At 43.2% G+C, this 20,308-nt stretch overlaps 1 protein-coding gene across 6 annotated transcripts in view; it reads left to right on the forward strand.

Moving 5' to 3' along the window:
* Window positions 1-20,308, forward strand: part of LOC138491794 (multiple epidermal growth factor-like domains protein 6) — a 1,495,213-nt gene that overhangs the window by 1,399,108 nt on the left and 75,797 nt on the right. The window lies entirely within an intron of this gene.

Here is a 20,308-nt window from a genome sequence, read left to right on the forward strand (position 1 = left end):
CAACTACATTTTCCGCATGTATCCACTACAGATTAATCCCACATTTCCTATTGGCTATCCCCTATACAAAATCTAAACATCACCTACATTTTACTACCCTATTGATCAATTACGTATCAATGACGATGTGAGTACGGTCGTCTGTGAATGGCCTAATTATTCAGTCAGCAAGCAAAAAATATTTTGTTCTGATTGGAACATTACATTTAGGTAACGAGTTGCAACTATGGACTTTCCTTATTGGTTAAAACAACATCAGATAATTTGTGATGTGCATGCCCCTCGAAGAGAGCCAATCATGAGCGCGTGTGAACAATGAAGTCAATACCCTGTAGCAGTGAAGTGGACACAATACTACTTTCTCATGAGACCAGACAACTTTGCAACCACGAGCGGCTCTTTGAACTCGCAGCTGTATCTTTTGGCAACACTTCTTGCGACTCCATCTTGAAACATGTTTCTTTCATTGTACACATCCTTCCCTATCTCTCTTGGGAACCAGGTGGCTTTATAAAAAATCACAGCCGAGACACTGCTCTTAAGGATTCATTTCTTGGATTTATTTGCTCTATTTAGCTTGACACCTGTAGTTCTAATGGGCCTGCCACTTCTCAACGGGGGCGGTATAACCGCAACCTAGTTCAGCACTATGGCGATGTCTGGACATCAGGCCTGGTTCTCAATAAGATTTGTTCTTCACAGCTGCTTTACGAACCTAATCATCAGGAACAAAACTGATATAATGAACTGCATTCAGAGCTCCTGTTGACAGCTCGGCCTTGCACCAATAACTATCTCTGCAGTGCTTCCCCCTTCCTCCAGGGGTGTTGGCTATCTAAACACTCCTGGTGGGGAATATGGTATAAAATATAATTAAAAGAACAGAACTGAAGCTCCAGGATGTGGCCTAATACTCTAACTGACAGAGCCTGCAACCTTTATTTATTTATTTATTGGATAGATATACATATAGCCAATTGGCTTTGTATAACACATTGACAATACAACATAAATACACAAAATCTAAAAAACATATTTCATTTTCACATATCCTATACAATACACAATACACATAATGCCACAATTTTTAAGTAAAATACAATAAAATATATCAGGTTAATATCATTGCCTCGCATAAAATTCATCCATTGATCAGATATCTCAGTCATCATGACGTCGTTGTTATAAGATTTGAAACATGTAGTTCGCAAATCATTTAAACTTTCACAGCACATGATTAGTTGATGAAGGGACTCAACAACATTTACTCCACACAGGTGACAATGCTTCAACATATGTGTGGATCCAATGTTAGCACAGTTAGTTTCTAATGCAACAGACACATTAAATTTCATCATTAAATAAGTACGAAATGTGCCAGCATTGGGATAAGCAAGAATATATGAGGGAGACGACACTCTACTCAAATATTCATCAAGAAACCTGCCACTGAACTTTTTAGATGCTAGATTGATCGTATTTTGTTCATGGCAGTAGTCCTGCACCTTGATCTTAAGTCTCATTTTTAAAGATAGAAGAGAGAGAGTACCTGGTTCAGACCCGTTGGTCCATGTGCGGTGTAGTCTTTGAATGGGACCAATCAGCCCATTACCTTCCAGATTAAGATGCAACTTTTAACAGGGCCTAATTCAAAATGGCAAAACTCTTGCTAATGTTGCCAACAGTCTTTATGTTACTAAAAAATCAATTTCTGTTCTACTTAATGTTTGCACTATATGGTACTTCAGCGACCCTTTCACCAACTACCAAAGCAACATATTCTGAGTCTTCCCAAATACAAACTTAGCACACTTAATTCACCAATGCTAGCTACACAGCCCTTAAAATACCCTGCGCTTAAACTGTAAATATAATCAGCAATATTGTTGCTGCTCCTCCTTTCACTGTGTAATGCTCTTTAAAGTGTGTTAAAGTTAACTACAAATAGCATGTGTGCTTAAAAGCTAACCCAAATGGCAGAAATATTGACACTAAAGGACCAACTCTCCAAGCAACAGCATGACTAAATAGCTTAGAAAAATGTATCTCCCTCACAGCTGGATTGGAGAAAATATTGAATTTGTGTCTAAACTGCAGAGTAATTCTAAAATGTAACCTTGATATAGAGCACGGTTAGTCAGTGGAGCAATTGGTACAGTTGTTGGCTTCCAAACATATCCACATGACAACAAAATTCAGTTTGTCAACATCCACTTTGACAAACTTGCGGAAGTTAAAATACTTGGCCGGACAATAGCATGTTTCCTTCTTTTCAAAGACATGTCCGTACGCAGAGAGCACTTTTCTCTATCTCTTGCATATGCTGTCACTATTCATAAATCACAAGGTCTAACCCTAGACCAAGCATTGATTGACATTGGCAACCCCTTAAGTAAGTGCCATGTACGAGGTATCTCATTTTTGGCACTAGTGTCCCAGTGTCAAGGAGGAGATACCTCGTCCTTTTTAGCACTTCTGTTTGTGCGATCGCTGCAAAGCAAAACTCTAAATCCAACCCCGGGCTATGTGAGTAGGAGGTTTCTCCTCACGGCCCAGGGTTTGGATTTCCTTCAATGTCACGTCAGCGTGCGTAATGCACGCTGATGTGACACTGAATGTAAATTTCTTCTGGCTGCGGCAGTGAAATGGAAGGTAGGTTCCTCCCTTGATCTCTGGCATTTCTATGCCGTTTTGATCGAGGGAGGTGTCATTGGAAAGGGGAGATACTCCCCTTTCCAACAATACCTTCCTTGAAGCATTACTGGGCATTGATTGCTTGATCCGTGCCCAGCAATGCCACTAGACCACCAGGGATCTGTGTCAGGATCCCATGGCACTTTTCCACATTTTCCAAGAGACATTTCACTAGAAAACTTTCAATTAGGAGATTTCATCATCACAAATATATGTAGGAGTATGGTTGAATGATGTTTGAGTGTTTGATCTGAATTTAACATCTTACTATTTACATAAGTTTCCTTAATGTTAAACAATTCAGGAAGAGCCTATTGTCCCAAGCCAAGCTGGCGGGTCAGTTCCACAACAGTGATTGGAGGAGAAATGCTGTGAGGTAGTTTGGAACATTGACCAAGATTCTAAACTGCCTTTCATTCCAGTTTCCTTAGAGGAAGGTAGCAGTTATTTAGTTCTGTAGTAAATTTAACTTTAATGATCTATAGAAACTTTATTATAAGAAAAATACTTCAGAGAAGATAAGATACTTCAAGAAGGACTCATTCAGTGTTCAAAGGACAATATCTTTACAGATGAAGCAAGCTAAGTCAAATTGAGAAATCATTTTTATTCTGTTGTCAAGAAAATATTATATCTACAGATTGAGTCAAGAAGTTAATTGAAAAGAATTTTGAAACTGTTTCTTTTACAAGTTAAGAACTTTCATGTGCTCATTTTCTCGTGTTATTTACCGGCTGGTAATAGTAACGTTCGTTTTTCTGTAATTGCGGCTGCACTTGCATTTTTGTTTCTTTAATAGAAATTGAAATTTAGAATAAGGTTTATTTTGTGTTAACAGTGTTATAGTATTTCTTTAACAATACTAACTAAACGAAATCTTTATTTGAATACCTCGCGTGAGTTTCGTTATAGTTAACTTTAGAGTAAAGGACCTGTTGGCGTGTATCGTACGTCCTTCAGTGTGTTGCTTTACTTCCTGGTTGTGACGTATCGTATCCACGTCTTTTTCGTGTGTGGTTTCATGAAGGCTTACCGAGCGTCTGAGGGTTTAGGTTTCAGCGTTGTCGAGTCTGCAGTAATTAGTGCGCGGTTCATCTGAAAGCGCGGTTCTTCATCAAAGAGCGCGGTCCGGTCATCTGAGTGCACGGTTCATCTTCAAATAGCGCGGTTCGGTTTTCTGAGTGTGCGGTTCATCTTCTGAGAGCGCGGTTCATCTGAAAGTGCGGTTCTTCATCAGAGAGCGCGGTTCTTCACCATATTGCGCGGTTTCCTTCTAGTGCGTGGTTCTGTTGGCCTTGTGTTATTTTTGTTGCTATTTTTGAGAGCACATCATCATTCAAAGATTTTTCGTATCTTCATTGGAGTTGAAGGTATGATTACGCTATTTCCTGATGACTATAATTAGCGTGTTTCAAATCAACATGGGTTCATCAACTAATTGAACTTGCTAAAGAAAAAGAAGAATTCAGAGAAGTTTATTAAAGATTCAGAAAGAAAAAATACTTAGCTATAATTATTAAGCCTATCAGCTATCAGGCATAGGCTGCAGGTATATACCTTTTTTCAATTAAGAATTTATAAAGAATCAGTAGTTTAAGGCTGTGAATAGTAATATTAAAAGGGTAATATTTGTGTTTAGATTTTCACAGACACTACACTGATGAATCATCTATCCAGTAATCCAGTTCCGGATGGAAAACCAGTAGTCGAGAGATGTACATAGAAAACCAGTGAAAATCTGCTGTTGTTTTGTTATCCATTCCCCTTTCCCCTTGGGTTTGCCAGTTTAGTAATTATATCTTTTGAGAGATTGTTGAGTTGGCACACCTTGGGGGTCTGGTGGGCCAGCATCACTCCTGCAGGAAGCTTCAAGACTGGACCATGACAATCTGTTTTTCAAGTGGGGGAGTGAGGGGGCCGCTTACTATGTAAGCAGCCTTCTCCCCCAGCCCCTAAAGCATGGGGCAATAGGTTTTATCCACCCTGGGGGCAGATGGGCACAGTAATGTGCCCATCTGCCCCTAGGGAAGGGGCAACAACAACAAAAATGCTTTCTTTGGTGGGGTTGTTGGGGAGGTGGGGGGGAACACTAGACCAACAGGGATGTTTGAAATGGAAAGGGGTGGTGGCCCTCTCCCTCACCCCAGATGCACAATTAAAAAGCCCAAAAGACATCCCACAAATATGTATTTATTTATATACAGGTGTAACAATGCTCTTTTGATCACAAAAGAACAAACAATAGATACGAAACCTGATTTGATGGGAGGCAGTGAGCTTCTTACAATGGGGTGAGTTTGAGAGACGGTCTGATCAGTTTGTAGAAGGGAGTAAATGGAACAGTCACAGGAGACAATACAATAGTGGACATACATAGATTAAGGACAACCGACATCGGACATTTTTAAGTGTAGGTAGGCGGTATGGCCAGCTGTGCTCATGATGTGACCATGGTGGTTGAAGTGCTAGAGTGGAGGCAGAGGAAGTGAGGGACAGAGGCAGGTTGGAGGTGAAGGAAAAATATTCGGTAGCAGGCAGATGAGAGGTAGGTTAAGAGAGTAACTCGGAGGCAATGAGTTAGGCTTTTAGTTTGGCTTTAAACAAATCCATGTGGACTGTTTCTCGGATGTCTGGGGGAAAATAATTCCATGCAAGTTGACCAAGAAGAGAGAAAGAGCGGAAGCAAGAGGAAGTTCAGGGAGGGCGAGGAACCACAAGGGTAGTCGAGGAGGCAGAGCAGAGATTACGAGAAGGCTTGTTGAGTTGGATAGATGAGGATAGATACGCTGGTGCCTCACAAGGTTATATTTCGAACTAGGAGAAGACATTTAAATCTGACCCTGTTTTGTATACTGACCCATTCAGCCTAGTGATGGTATGAGGAAGTAGGTGTGACGTCAGGGAGTTCAAAGAGAGTCCTGGCAGCAAAGTTAATGATCTTGTCGAGACCATGGAAAACATAGTTGGGGACACCAAAGAGGACGCTGTCAGTAGTCTAGTTTAGAGAAGACAGAGTGGTTAAGAGATGCTTGGCGGTATTGAAAGGAAGGAGGTGCCCGATTTTCCTAATATTTAGGATGTTGAGGTGAGCTGCTGTTGCAGTTTTGGAGATGAAAATATATAGGGTGTGAGAAGGGCCATAGATGATGCAGAGGTTTCTAGCTGAAGAGGAGCCAGGGAGAGTGTCAGGTGGGAACTGGATAGGCAGAGGAAGAGATGAGAGAGAGCTTTTGGCAGGGAAGAAGAGCACCTCTGATTTGTTAGAGTGTAACATCAGAGAGTGCAAATCCATCCAATATTTAATGGCAGAGGGACAATGGGAAGAGAGATCTGAGGAGATTTCAGGAAAAGAGAACAAGAATTGGGTGCTATCCACAAAGAGTTAGTATGAGAGCCCAAAGGAGGAAATTAGTGCCCCAAGAGCTTAGGTGTCGAGTGTAAAGATGAGTGGACTCAGACAGAGCCTTGTGGAACACTAAGGGCCTCATTACAACCCTGGCGTTGGACCATGGTGCTATTAGCACCATGGTCCATGCTGGATTCCGCCATGGTGGATGGCAGATTTACTGCCCCATTCCAAGGTTGGCAGGGCGGTAAATCCCCATTCACCATGGCCCCTTCCCCATTCCCATTTTTGGCCCACAGGGCTCAATGGGAATGGGGAAAGCACTAATTACGGCACCGTAAATTACGGTGCCGTAATTAGCACGAAGGTCCCTTAGCGGGTTGGACTTTAACGCCTGCAAAAAGCAGGCGTTAAAGTGTGAATCGGGCGTTAAGGGTTTAACGGTGCCGCAGCCTTTTACGGCGCCGTTAACCCCTTAACGCCAGGGTTGTAATGAGGCCCTAAGAGTTGAGTTGAGAGGTGTTGTTGCTCCAGGAGACAGAGAAGAAAGAGAGATGCATAGGAGCCAGGAAATCAGGTTTTACAGCAATTGTACTGAATTAGACCTTCAGACGTGTCTGTGTTTTATTTTTTGACAAGTGTCGCAACGTAGGCACAAAACAAAGTGATATACCTTCGGTGACTGAGGTATAGCCTGTGGCCATGGGCAGTGGCCAGATTGTACGGGTCATGGCATAAGGTCATCACCTGGACAATCTTGCTACTGCCCATGACCACAAGGGAGGAGCAAAGGGATAAAGTGGCCATGTCTACCAGGGACAGTCTATGTGGTAATGTTTTTGAAATTGGGATAGGTTTGAAAGGGAAACAAATGTGATTGTTGTAATATGGTCATAGGGTTATCTCGTTGCCTACTGCAGGCTGCCATGGAAAGGGAAGAGGGACTGTGTACAGAGTCCTGCCTTCCCTTTCCAAGGTGGCCATCTTGGAAAAGGATTTTACTTCCTACATTGGGACGCTGCGTGCATTCCATTGTAGGAAGAAAATCCTCTTTTTAGCACCCCAGGTTACTGCTTTGGCAACCCGGGGTGCTAATGGGCTTCATCCCTCATTGCAAGGGCTGGAATGGGGGATAACGGTCCGGATCCTTCGTTATCTGCCCTCGCTTTGCTTGGGCCAATAACTTGGGATGGCGGGCCGTTATCCCCCATTCCAGTTCCTGGAACGGGAGATGAACGCCACATTATTTCCATTAGCATAACACAAAATGCTATTGGAAATGTTGGAAAATATTGAGTCTATGGTCTTTACTGAGAAATGTAAAGTAGATTGAATCTATAAGATATTTTTTTAGTTCTATTTTTTAACTGTGAAAGGTGGTTTCTAAAAGAAATTTGTTTTGATGATTTTTTATTTTGTTTTCTTTTTTTGCAGGAGAGGTTAGGACATAAGGTGGGGAGGGAAATGAGGGAAGAGGTATCAACCACTAATATGGATAGGAAGGTGGACAGGGGAAGATGTTGCACGAGTGTTACATCTAAGGTAGGGGGCAGTGTTTCTCATGCTCCTTGAATACAACTTCAAAAGCACTTTGAAATGTCTCTCCCCGCGGACTGCTGTCTTTGAAAGATATGGATTAACAGCCTCTTCTACTGCTTGAAAGGTAGCTGGCGGGATTGTGTGTCCCACAGATGTAGGCTGTGTAGTTACAGTACTGTTGAGGAAGATGAGGTGGAGGAAGACCGCCTACTACTTGCTAAGAAATTAACAGCCTTTCTGAGAGTGTTGCAGTGGTTGGATTGGGTGTGGTGGTGGTCCCCTAGGAGTACTGTCCAAGTAGTCCATTACTGAGTACAACGTTGCCCCAAGTGCAATACATTTTGGTAGCTTTAGCCTTTGGCACATTCCCAGCAGTGGTAAAGAACTGACACACCCATGATTCTCTGTTTGTACTAGAGGTAAGCACTTCTTCTACCTCATCTTCTTGGTCCTCTTCGGAAGTACTTCACTTTTTTTGTTGTGTAGGTCTTCAAGCTGGTGGTGGTGGTGTTGGCTCTTGGGGAGGAGGGATGGAAATAGCCGATGCCATTTTTAAGATAAATAGCAGTTTTGGTAATATTCCTCCAAGTATGTGCTGTGTACTAGATTGTTAATGAATAATGAGTAAGGATAGGTGTAGGAGCTGTGCAGGGGGAACATTTTGAGCTTGAAAGTTTCTAGATAAGTAGAAAGTTCAATCCCAAATTGTCCTTGAAGCACGGACCAGATCGCAAAGTGTGGACACGTTCGCAAACACGTCATCATGCCTTGAACTAGCGTGTGTTCACGTGACACTCTCTGGAAAGTCTGCAATGACATCAGATGTTTGCGGACGTCGACGGATGCAAACACAGTGGAAAAAGTTGCAAAAAGTGTCTAGAATTGTTTCAAATGATTCTAGAAGGTGGGAAATGGCAGGGTTTTGATGTGGAACTTTGTAAATTGGAAACAAATGTTGATATATTGGGGTAAGTATGATATTAGTAATTTGTAGGAAATTAGCATGCACTGGTAAAACCTATGAAATTCACTGAAAAATCTTTGGTAAAGGGATGTTATGGTTACAAGTAAAACTGAAAAACATCAGAAATGTGCCAGTTATGGTAAGTTAAGCAACCATAACTTGTGCCACCACCATGCACTGCTAAGACTAACACCCAGGACATGAAAGATGACATCACAAATGTCATTGATGAGCTAACATTTTACAATAATTTTAGTAAACAGTCCCTACAAGGGGTTGAGTTTATAATGTTGGAAACAAGATGTTAGGGGTGATTGGGAGAACTATCATGAACTACTTAATGTATTAAAGAATCTACTTGTGCAAGAAAATCATTATAACCCTTTTGTTGCTAGTAGAGGAACCTAATCATTCATACATATATGCAATGGTTGCAGCATGCACCATAGAAGTACAATATTTGTAATCTGTTTTTTTCGATAGTAAAATAATAAATGCTACCTTGTGAGAGTTTTGATGTTAAACATGGAAAAAATAGGTAACAAATGAAAATGTATCACACACTTGTTTTAGAAAAAATACATATACAAATGCACAATGCATACAAATTAGAGGTACGTATAGGGAAACTAAAGTAAGGAAGAAAGAAACAGCACCAAAAAGTGACAATAACATTAGAGTTAATCATAATGCACATAAATTAATTGTGTGCTTGAGGCATGCTTATTGCCCCATTCATGTGCACTATGAGCTCACATTAAACTCTAAGGAAAGTATGTTTAGAACATTTAAAACATTTAATGTGTAGATATATAGAACCTTTTAAATTTCTGAAATTCTCATTGTCAGTAAAAAAAAACACCTCCTCTTAAACCCCACTAAAACTAGCCTAATCATGTCAGTAAACAAAAAGAAGTGGTCCAGATATGTGATGTCATCAATGACATTTGTGATGTCATCTTTCATGTCCTGGGTGTTAGCGTTAGCAGTGCACAGTGGTGGCGCGAGTTATGGTTGCTTGGCTTACCATAACTGGCAAAGTTCTAAGTTTTACTTGTAACCATAACGTCCCGTTAACAAAGTTTTTTCTGTGAATATATATATATGTATATATATATATATACTTTTAATCCATTTATCGGTATATATGGATTAATAGTACACACGTATACAAGAATCACTTCTGTGTGTCATACTTTACAGTAGGTGCTATTATGAATACAGAAGTACAAAAACACATTTAAAACAATTCTGTAATAGTTCTCTCCTGATTTATGCTTCACGACTATAACCCGACAAGCTTTACTTACCTTAATACCATATTTTAAATCCATAGATCAATACTCAACATAATCTCATTATGTATGTATGCATGTTATATTATGTTACATTACTTGCCATTTATATAGCACTCTATATATCATTGGTATGATCTCAAAGCGCTGGTAGGTTGAACGCCCTCGGGAGCCGCAGTTCTGGTTAGTAGAGAGAGGTAGTGTCATAGGATGCGTGGGTGCACCAGTTATGTGTGCAGCTGATGTAATTGACAGATGGTAGCTGCATCCTAGCATTAGGTGTGGTGCTGAAGATATCAGTTGGATGTGTGCAGTCTGGTGGGTGGACGCCAAGACTGGGTTCTGGCTGTGTTAGGCCTGAAGGACGCTTATGTGAGCAACTAGGCCGGAATGTCATGGGATAGCTGCGTTTTATTAGGGTGATGAGGTGTTCATGGGATAGTGTTTGTATGTGAACAGTAGACCAAATTTATCAGGGGTATAGCTGTGTTCTAGTTGTATGATTGTGTAGAGTAGAGAGTAAGCGTAGTGATGTGATACGATATGATGGTTCATCTTTAAAGCCCGAGACCAGGCACATGAACAGGATGACAGGGAACACAGCGACACACGAACACACAGTGACATGGGTAGGGCTTACAGTGACGGAAGGGGGGTATGAGGATATATAGCAACAGCATGGGGAACAAGAAAGCAGGGTTCACAGTGACACGTGGGCACTCACAGTGATGAGAGGGTTGGATAATACATTGGGGTACATAGCGACATCAAGGGAACAGGATGGCAGGGAACACAGCGACACACAGACACACAGTGACAGGGGGCTGGGCTTACAGCAATATGAGGGGGAAAAAGGGATATACAACAACAGCATGAGGAACAAGATAGCAGGGTGCACAGACACGTGCACAGTGGGCACAAACGGGAGATAGAGGATAGGGTAATTCCATTCATCCCATCCATCCAGTCCATCCATCCATTCCATGTGATCACTGCCTTCCATCCCATCCATCCCTTCCATCCGTACGCATACATTCCATCCATTCATTCCACATGCATCCATGCCATCCATTCATTCCACATGTGTCCATTCCATCCATCCGTCCATCCATCCAACCATCCATCCATCCATCCCACATACATCCATTCTCTGTTTCATCCATTCTATCCATTTCATCCATTCTATCCCTTCCATCTATCCATTCCATCCATAATACATTGGGATACATAGCGACATCATGGGAACAGGAGAGCAGGGTACACAGCGACCCTGCACGTGTACAGGGTACACGGGCAGAGAGGGACATAACGCGACAGAGGGCTGGGCTTACAGCGATTGGACGGGGGTGGCAGAGGGATACATAGTGACATCAAGGGGAAACAAGAGGGAAGGTACACAGCGACGCACGAGTACAGCAGGGAATTCAGTGACATCACGGGCCAGAGGGGAGGGTAATACTGTGGGATATATAGTGACATCACAGGAGCAGAAAGGGAGGGTACATGGCGACACACGGGCACAAAAGGGCATGTAATGTTTGAGGGCTGGGGTTACAACGACAGGGCGGCAGAGGGATACATAGGGACATCATGGGGAGCAGAAGTCAGGGTACACAGCAACATGGACACGGTGGGGCATGCAATGACATCACGGGGGCTAAAGAGGATGGCAGTGTAGAGGGATACACAAGGATTAGAGGGGGTAATACAGAGATATATAGTTACATCACGGGAACGGGGGGCGGGGTGACATTTCAAGGGTGAATTAAGGGCACACAGCAACATTGCGGGGACGTGTTATGGACTGGAGGTCTCATGTTCGTAGGATCTGAAGAGATCTTTGTTCAGTGTTCAGGGATACAGCTGTCTATAGCCCAATCAGTGGGCATATTCCTTGAAGACGAGGTTGAGAGTCCCATTGTGCATTTAGTCATTGGGTTGTTGGATGTTCAGTCACATCTTTAAGGTTGATGTTGGTGTTATAGAAAGAGCCATGTTTTTAGTAATTTGTGAAATGTCATATAGTCTTGGGTATGTCGGATGTGTGGTGGAAGCAAGTTCCACAAAGTCAGGGCCAATGCTGAGAAAGAGGGTCCTCCAATCCTGACGGAGTTAGTGGTTGGGAATCACTAAAAGGAGGGCAGTGCTTGATCTTAGGGTGCGGGGTGGGAGGTAAGGTTTTAACTCATCTTGCAGGTATAGTGAGCCGGTCTTTTGCACTGCACGATGGGTGAGGCACAGGGTCTTGAAAGTGGCCCTTTGTCCGATTGGGAGCCAGTGGAGGGTTCGGAGAGCTCGAGAGGTGTGGTCTCGTGGACAAAGGGTGATCAGCAGTTTAGCAGCAGCGTTTTCCGCTCTTTGGAGTTTATTAAAGTGGTATGCTGGGACCCCTAGGTATAGGGAGTTGGCATAATCCACTCTCGACATTACAATAGGCATAAAAGCAGCAAGTCTGTTCAGGAAGGAGAGGTAGGGTAAAATGTGCATGAGAATTTTGAGATGTTAGTGACAATATTTAGAGGGGTTGTTGTTTTGTCGGGAGAGGGTTAGGCCAGAGTGCATAGTGCACCCTAGGTTTTTTACTGTGACAGAGGGGTTTGGGGGCTGGCCCATGGAAGGGGGCTAAGGGAGTGGACGAGGTCGAAGCTCAGTGTTGCCGCACACCATGGTTTCGGTTTTAGTGGGGTTTAAGAGGAGGTAGTTTCTAGTCATCCAATGGCGGATATCTAGAAGGCAGGTTGCGAGGTCCGGCTGAGGGTTGGAGTCTGAGTTGTGGATTTTAAGGATGATTTGGGTATCGTCAGCGTAGTTGTAGCACAAGATATTGTGCAGGCGGGTGATTCCAGGAAGAATGGACATTTAGAGGTTGAATAGGAGAACAGGTAGACATGCGCCTTGGGGTACTCCAGTATTAACTGAGCAAGCAGCTGAGACAGAAGGGGAGAGGAGGGTTATTTGTTTCCTGTTGTTGAGGAAGGAGGCGATCCATTTCAGAGCGGTGCCACAGATTGCAAGGGAGATGAGTTGGTCAAGGAGGATTGAGTCGTTAATTGTGTCGAAGGCTGCAGACAGGTTGAGGAGAATTAGTACAGTGCATCCTGCAGAGTCTGCAGTGATCTTAAGATCGTCCCAGATTGAGGCCAGAGTGGTTTCGGTTCCATGTCACGGTCTGAAGCCTGATTGTGCGCGGCCAAGGAGGTTGTTAGATTCAACAAAGGAGTTTAGTTGAGAGTATGCTGTTCGGTCGATGAGTTTTGCAAGGAATTTGGTGTTCGAGATGGGTCTGTAGTTTTTGGGGTCAAGAGATGGGTTTTTAAGAAGAGGCTTGACATGTGAAATTTTGAAGGCATCAGGGATGATTCCAGAGCTGAGGGAGTGATTTAGATGGTTCTTGCATATTCTCCTCCGCAGGTGGACGAGAACATTTTGTTGAGGACTGAGGCGGGGCAGGGTCCTAGGGGGGAGCCAGATGGTTTGCTAACAAATAGGAGGTCAAGAAAATCTTCTCTGGAGATCGGTCTGAAGGAGTCAAAGGTGAGTAAGGTGGGGGTTGGGGCGGAGGGGGAGGAGGGGTTGTTGGATTGGTCGGTAGTTGAGGGGCGGGGGGAGGGACAGTTTGTTGTTAAGGGAAGTTTTCCTGTCTAGAGCGGTGGTGTAAAAGTGGAGGGAGGGAGAGTCGCAGAGCGATTGTGATGCAGCAGATTGGAAATAGGTGCAAGTGGGTTTGACAAATTCAGATATGATTCTGTGGAGTTCTTTGCTGCGGTTTCCACAGTTGAGAATCCAATTTTTGTAGTAGGCTTTTCTTGGCTTTCTGGATTTCAGCTTTGTAGTTGCAATGGTGCAAAATGGATCTGCTGAGACTGTTTTTTTCTGCTCGCCATTTGCGTTCCAGAGATTTTAGTTTTTTGGTATTCCTCAGTTCGGGAGTAAACCATTTGGGAAATGGTCCATTGCGTGAGAAAGAGGGCCGCGAGGGGGTGAGAGGAATTGGTGATTAATTGAGACATGAGTCGAAGGAGTCGATGGATAAGAATCTGTCAGGTGGGGGTATTGTAGGGGGTCTAAGAAGTAGGGCTTTGGCCAGGTCAGGAACAATCTTTAATTTGTTCCATCATTTGTGATGAAGGGGGGAGGCCGGATAGGGGGTAAGGGGAAGGGCAGGGGAGAGGATGGAGAAAGGGACAACAAAGTGGTCGGACTAGATGAGTGGTAAGGGGGGCTAGATGTGTATTAGGTCATGGGAGCTGAAGATAGCATCTAGGGTGTGCCCTTTAGAGTGGGTTGGACTGTTCATATGAAGGGAGAGGTTGACGACATCAAGATTGTCGACCAGCGGATGGGTCATGGGGTTGGTGGGAATGTCAATCAGATATTGAAGTCTCCTAGGAGAGTCAGGGAGGGGTGATTTACTTGAATGGTGGCTACAGCGTCACAGCGGTTGGTTGAGAAATGTCTGTTGTAACCAGGCAGTCTGTAAATGAGTAGGAAGCTGTGGGAGAAAGTCTGAAGTAGTGAAAGTTTAACAAGAAGGGATTCACATGATGGAATGCATGTCTGAGAATCAGCGAGTGAGACGGAGAAGTGAGATTTTAAGAGGACTGCCACGCCGCCTCCTCTTGAGGGTCTGTTGAGCGGGATGAGTGGACGAATGCATGCCCGAATGCATGCATGAATGCATGTATTGGGTTTTATATTGTGAAAAAGGGTCAAGACATCTGGGATGCTACAGAAAAACATGAGTATACAGTACAATTATACCATAATACGGACACACATAGATGGATAGAACATTAAGTGACAAGTTAGAAAGATGTAAAAGATGTGACATTCCACATTCTTAATTTCTGGGGCAGATATTTTTGTTAAAAGTAACACAAATCTTCAAATCTACCATCGGTACCATGCAGAAGAAAGGTGGTCTTCACTGATCATAAGACTAGGTTGAGATTTCTGCTATCCAATCTAATATAGAATGGTCTAAAGAATAGACCGCACAGCTCATCATGATAAATGTGCTTAACACTAGGCGATTGAAAACATGTCATATCAATCATTTACTGTATTAAAATAGTATCTAATAGAATAACTCCTCTGTACATGGAAATATTGTTGACGTTGAGTATGCTCATGGTGTATACAGAGTGCATACATGCAGGCATGTGACTGTGAGGAATTGCCATTTGGCAAGTGTTTAGAAGTCCTGGCTTTTTATAATTGTATTAATTAATGCAATGATGCCGAACATTCAATCTCTGAAAAAGGAAATCTGCTAATCAGATTCCCCTTTCAGAAGCTCATTGCCAAAAGCATAGTGTGCACCTTGGCCCTGATGCGTCAGCGTCCTAATCTGCAGTGCCTCTGCAACACAGGGCTGCATTTGAGACATGCACCCGTCTACCAAAACGCTGTCATTATGAGTTTACTCTCCTGGTGGCAGATACATATTTAAATATAAGCCATTAACAACTCATAGTTTAGTGGATTGTATTTCTCATAATTATTCAAGCCACTGCAATTTGATATAACACATTTGTCAGCCCTTTGAGCCTAGCTCAGCTGTGAAAGCATTGTGTGTGTTCTCCCCTGACTTTGCTACTGATAGCAAGACTACAGCCTTGGGGGTTGCCTCTTTGTCCCTTTGTGAGAGAAGGTTTCACTCTCCCCAGAGGAACAGCCACTACACAGGAAGCTGTGCTGGGAAACATTCCTGCCTGACCCCTCCACTTACTGTAGCACAGAGCACTTTTGGTGTGATGTCAGAAGTCTATGTCCACTTGTTCCAAGAACAGGGATTGGACTCCTAAAGCAGGCTAACTTTAGTACAATCACCTGTGGGCTTTTGCATTTAAGAAATGGGTCCTCCTACTCCTTCCTTGATTCACTCTTGAACAAAATGCTGAGGAAGAATTCATTTGACATCTGTTGGGAGAGTTGACCTTTCCAAAGTCCTCTGCCAGTGAGGGAAACATTTAGCATCCAAAGCATAGGGAACCTCTGTCCGCTAACCATCACCAGGGACGAGTGGAGGTGAATTGCTGTTGAGATAAGTCCTTCCTCTCAGCCAGCATCAATGGTACCCAGGAACTCACCTTGTTGAAGGGCCTCAACAGTTGTGTTCCAGCCGCCCTGTGTTTGGCAGCCAGAGAACAAGGACCAATCTGCTCTTTGAAGAGCTTGATTGGAATTCACAGTACCCTGGGAGCCAATACAGCCTGGATCCCTGTTTTCGTCAAAACAAACCGGTTGAACAGCTTTCAAATCCGGATCAAATCATCTTGAACCAGAGGCACTGCCTTTGGCACTCAACCAAACTATTCGAACCAGCTCAACCCTGCAGAGCAAGTCAACTGCTGAACTCGAATGAAGTGCATATTTCTGGACCCTTGATTCTAACCGCTGGACTGTCACTCGCCAGCTCGATCCAGAAGTTAAAAACATGATTAATCATGGCTCGATCTCAAACTGCACCCTGGAGCATCAGGATCACCGAATCAGACCGTCTCTGACCTTTGACTCGAAACAAGACAGTAGCCCATAATTTGTGTTTATGACGAGAAATCCCACAAGATTTTACACTTCCATACAAATATGGCCTCTCACTTGTACTTCCGGTTTGGCCAGGACTGTAGGCATCCAGCCCCATGACACCTTCCGCTGTTCATGAGAAGCCCATTGGCCTAAACCGGCATGATCCGTTGGCTTTGGTTCAACAATCTTGTGCCACTGAATCAAGGGGTGGTGGGGCCGAAGTACAGTGTTAGCGATTCAGGCCCTAGTTCATGAAAGGCAAACATTGCATTGGACAATTAAGGGTGGAAGGAGTGGCCTAACCATAGTCCACTAGGAGTTAAAAGAAAAATAAGAAAACACTAGGGAGATGAAATGGGGTGACGTCAGGATGGGAGTCATGAAGCCAGTGTATTTGTTATCTAAAAAAATAAACTCCCAATCGTTACCACTCCCCTCATGTTGTTGCTTTGTGTAGTTAGTATGATTAATTTATTTAATCCATTTCAGGTCTGCGGTTTTCTTCCATAGCCTACAAGCAGACCGAGATCATGATGATTCACAAGAAAAGGAGCAAAACACTTCCTTCCTTTCTTCCAGGCTGGAATTTGCCCATCTACAACCCTGGTGAAACCAGATTTGGAACTAGTAAAAATGTGTAGGGACTATTTCACCTCCCCATTGTACATCACCACTTTTACTCTTAAATGTGCAATTGTTTTTTTTTTTTTTTTTTTTCTGATATCCCATCTCTTGTAAACAATTTCCCTGACAAGGACTCACTCTTAGAAAATAAGCTCTATGTGGGAACAGTTTAATTGCGCAAGTTGTGAATCATTTAATATCCCTCTAAACGTGCACATCAATACACCATGTCACATATTTGAAGACGACAATTCTTATACAATGGTCCACTGCAGAAAATACAACTCAGTCTACAGCCAAGACACCACATTCATGGGGCCCTTCACTCACCAGATGACTCTTTCGGCTGTAAATAACTTTAACTAAACCTTTCATAACTTGTTCACAAGTGGGCAGAAATGAAGTTTCCTAAAAGAAGTTCAGTCCAACACACTTCCTGTTCCTTTTTAGTTGTTCTAGGGTCCGAGGGAAGACGTGCATGAGGCAGGCTGGTCCTTGGGCGGAGTTTACATGGTTTTTGGACCTTTGGGGCAGGGTGGCAAGGGGTTTTGAGGAATTCAGTTATTTAGTGTTGGTAATTTGTCTAGTTACCTGCTCTCAAGTGTGCTCTGTAACATATTCCTATTACCCTTTCTTTAACCGCAGTGTGTTGATAGCATGTTGTTACTTCCCACAAAGTAAAGCACACGTGAAAACAAATAACTGTGTTTTCTTCTTGTGCCTTTTCTCCTTTGGGCCTCTTATTGCATGTCCTCGTGGTGTCAGGGCCAGTGGAGAAGTAGGATGGCATGTTCCTTATGCAAGAGGAGGGAGTGGCCACAGCAAGCACCCTGTAGGAGGAGTATGGATCAGCTCATGTATGGATGCGGGCATTGGGGAGGAAATGATTTCTTTATCAGGCAGGGTGAGGGGGCTGCTGAGGATGTGGGGGAGGTCCATAAGGAAGATACTTAATTTGGTAACCAGCCTGCAAAGGTGTCAAAGCAGGTGACTTACTTATCTGATGGGTAGTAGGCCAACCAGATAGAAGAGTGGGTTGAAGAACCTATTCCTGCTCATGCCATGATGGAAGGGGGTAAGTCAGCCCAATGAGGAGCCCACTCCAGTATAGAACATTCCTCGGGAGTGCTCTTTTTTTAAACATATTAGTGAGAGGTTAGCACTTCAGATACCCACTGGGACGAGTTCTCTCTTTCACAATGAACATACCTAGTCTGCAAGTAACCAGAACAGAGTGTTTGTATTGTTTGTATAGGAATGTTCTATACTGACGATGAAATAGCAGCAACGTGTCATGTAAAGGTGTTTTCTGTAGATTCCATAGAGAAAATTAAATGTTCAATACTTGCACGAAGGATGGTTTTAAGCACTTTGCAGAGAGTGAAGGACTACATGTTACAAACCTATACAATGAGATAAACTGGTAATACAGTGGTCCTGATGAATCTGTTTGTTGTATGTAAGGGTTCCAAATTATTCAGTACCATGGTATTATATTAGTGTAAATTGAATAATGATTATCGACCCAATGACTATTTGTCTGTTTAAAATGTTGAGTATGTTTTATATGTGAAAATAATGATATAAATGTATCTCTTGTACCAAATGAAATTATTTGCTACTGAACAATTATTTTTTTTTTTACATATAGCACAGACAAGCGTAGATAGCAGATTCTGAATATAGTAGGTTGTATGTGGAGTCCGGGTAGGGCTATCATGTCTCAGCAGAGAAATCCCGGTGTTCTCCATTTTTGTAGCAGACATCCCATAGTCTTATGCAATGAAGTAACTGATCATTTCTATTAATGTCAACATGCGACACTGCCAGGCTTCTCCTGCAGACAAAAGACCCTGCTGCTTGAAAAAATATTTTGCAATGCAACCTAGAAAGAGGTCAGCTTAGCAATTCAACATAACATTGCACAGGTGCTTCTAACCAGAGGGACCGCATGACGTACCGATACTGTAATCGGTCATCACTCCTTCTCATGGGTGGAGTGTAGCAATCAGTCTTGTTGTTGGTCCCCTATCTGTCTGTGTTGATGACTCGTCTGTACTCCAGATGCCTAAATCATTTAAACAGGGTGGGCCACATGTTCCCCTCATTGCAGGCTGCACCAGCACTGCCGACAAAGCTTTCAGCAGTTGCTAGTGATGTGCTGCCCGTTGATATCATCACTTTTGGGCCTGATGTTCCTCTTGTACTTGGCATAATTTGGCCTGGCTGGATCTTCCTGCTGCCTGCATACTTTCTCAGATTGATGCTGCAAGTACTGCAGTAAACCATGTTTGAATATTTGAAAGTTTCTCCTCCTTGGATACCTAGTACGAGTCATTCTGCCTTGAAACATGCAAATGAAAAGTGTCCACTAGTACTTTGAAACATGGGTCCATAAAAGAATCCAGTAGGTACTCAATGTTACCTTAAAATCCAACTAACCATGGATCGCAATATCAGGTTGTAAGCGGGTCCCTCACCAGCGGTGCCACATCAAGATCGCCTGCCAAGGCATGGGCCCTCAATCTGTTAGTCATTTTCTGCTCATACAGATATACTAGAAGGATAACCTCATCATGGATGCACTGTGATGACTAACCACTTGGTTGACCCCTCAAAAGGTCAAAATAGAGACTGGGCAATAGACAGCAAGCTTTCACCACCACATGTTAAACATGTTGCATGTAGAGCTCAGCTGTGAGTATTGCAGTAATCTGTGATGCCTTGCAGTGCTCATGTAGCTTGCCCATATGTGAAAGGTAGAGCTTCATTTGGGGTTGCCAATGATGTCTTCTGGTCATGTAATGGCAACCTGTGGCACACATGCATCTGGCACAGATGCATTTTTGGTATTGGCATGAAAAGCCCAACTGTAATGGGCACTGATCTTCTGGGCTACAGCATGATTTTTCTTCAGATGCTTACACTTGCTGATAATGTGTGTGACCACAAGGTGAAGGATATGTGCAGAACAGGGGACGCACATTGATTTGCCAATTCATAAGGCAGCAAATACCTCCATTGTCTACTGCAACAAATCCCAATTGCACATTACGAGTCCTTAGCCCTTGTTCTTCTACCTAATCCAACTTCTCTCACATGTCATCTCGCTACTGGTTTATGCCCTCAAATCGGCGTGTGTACAATGTTTTGCCCTGGGCTGATGTAGCACATGCCCTACTACAGCCATAGTCTCGTTGTAGAACTCCATTATCACTTGTAAGAGAAAAATGAACTGCCATGAACTTCTAGCAGTCATTGACTTTTCACATAATTGCACAAATTCTGGGTTCCCCACAATTGTAGGGCAAGGTA

This window comes from Ambystoma mexicanum, chromosome 10 (assembly GCF_040938575.1).
Source record: "Ambystoma mexicanum isolate Mex_15411 chromosome 10, UKY_AmexF1_1, whole genome shotgun sequence".
NCBI lineage: Eukaryota > Metazoa > Chordata > Amphibia > Caudata > Ambystomatidae > Ambystoma > Ambystoma mexicanum.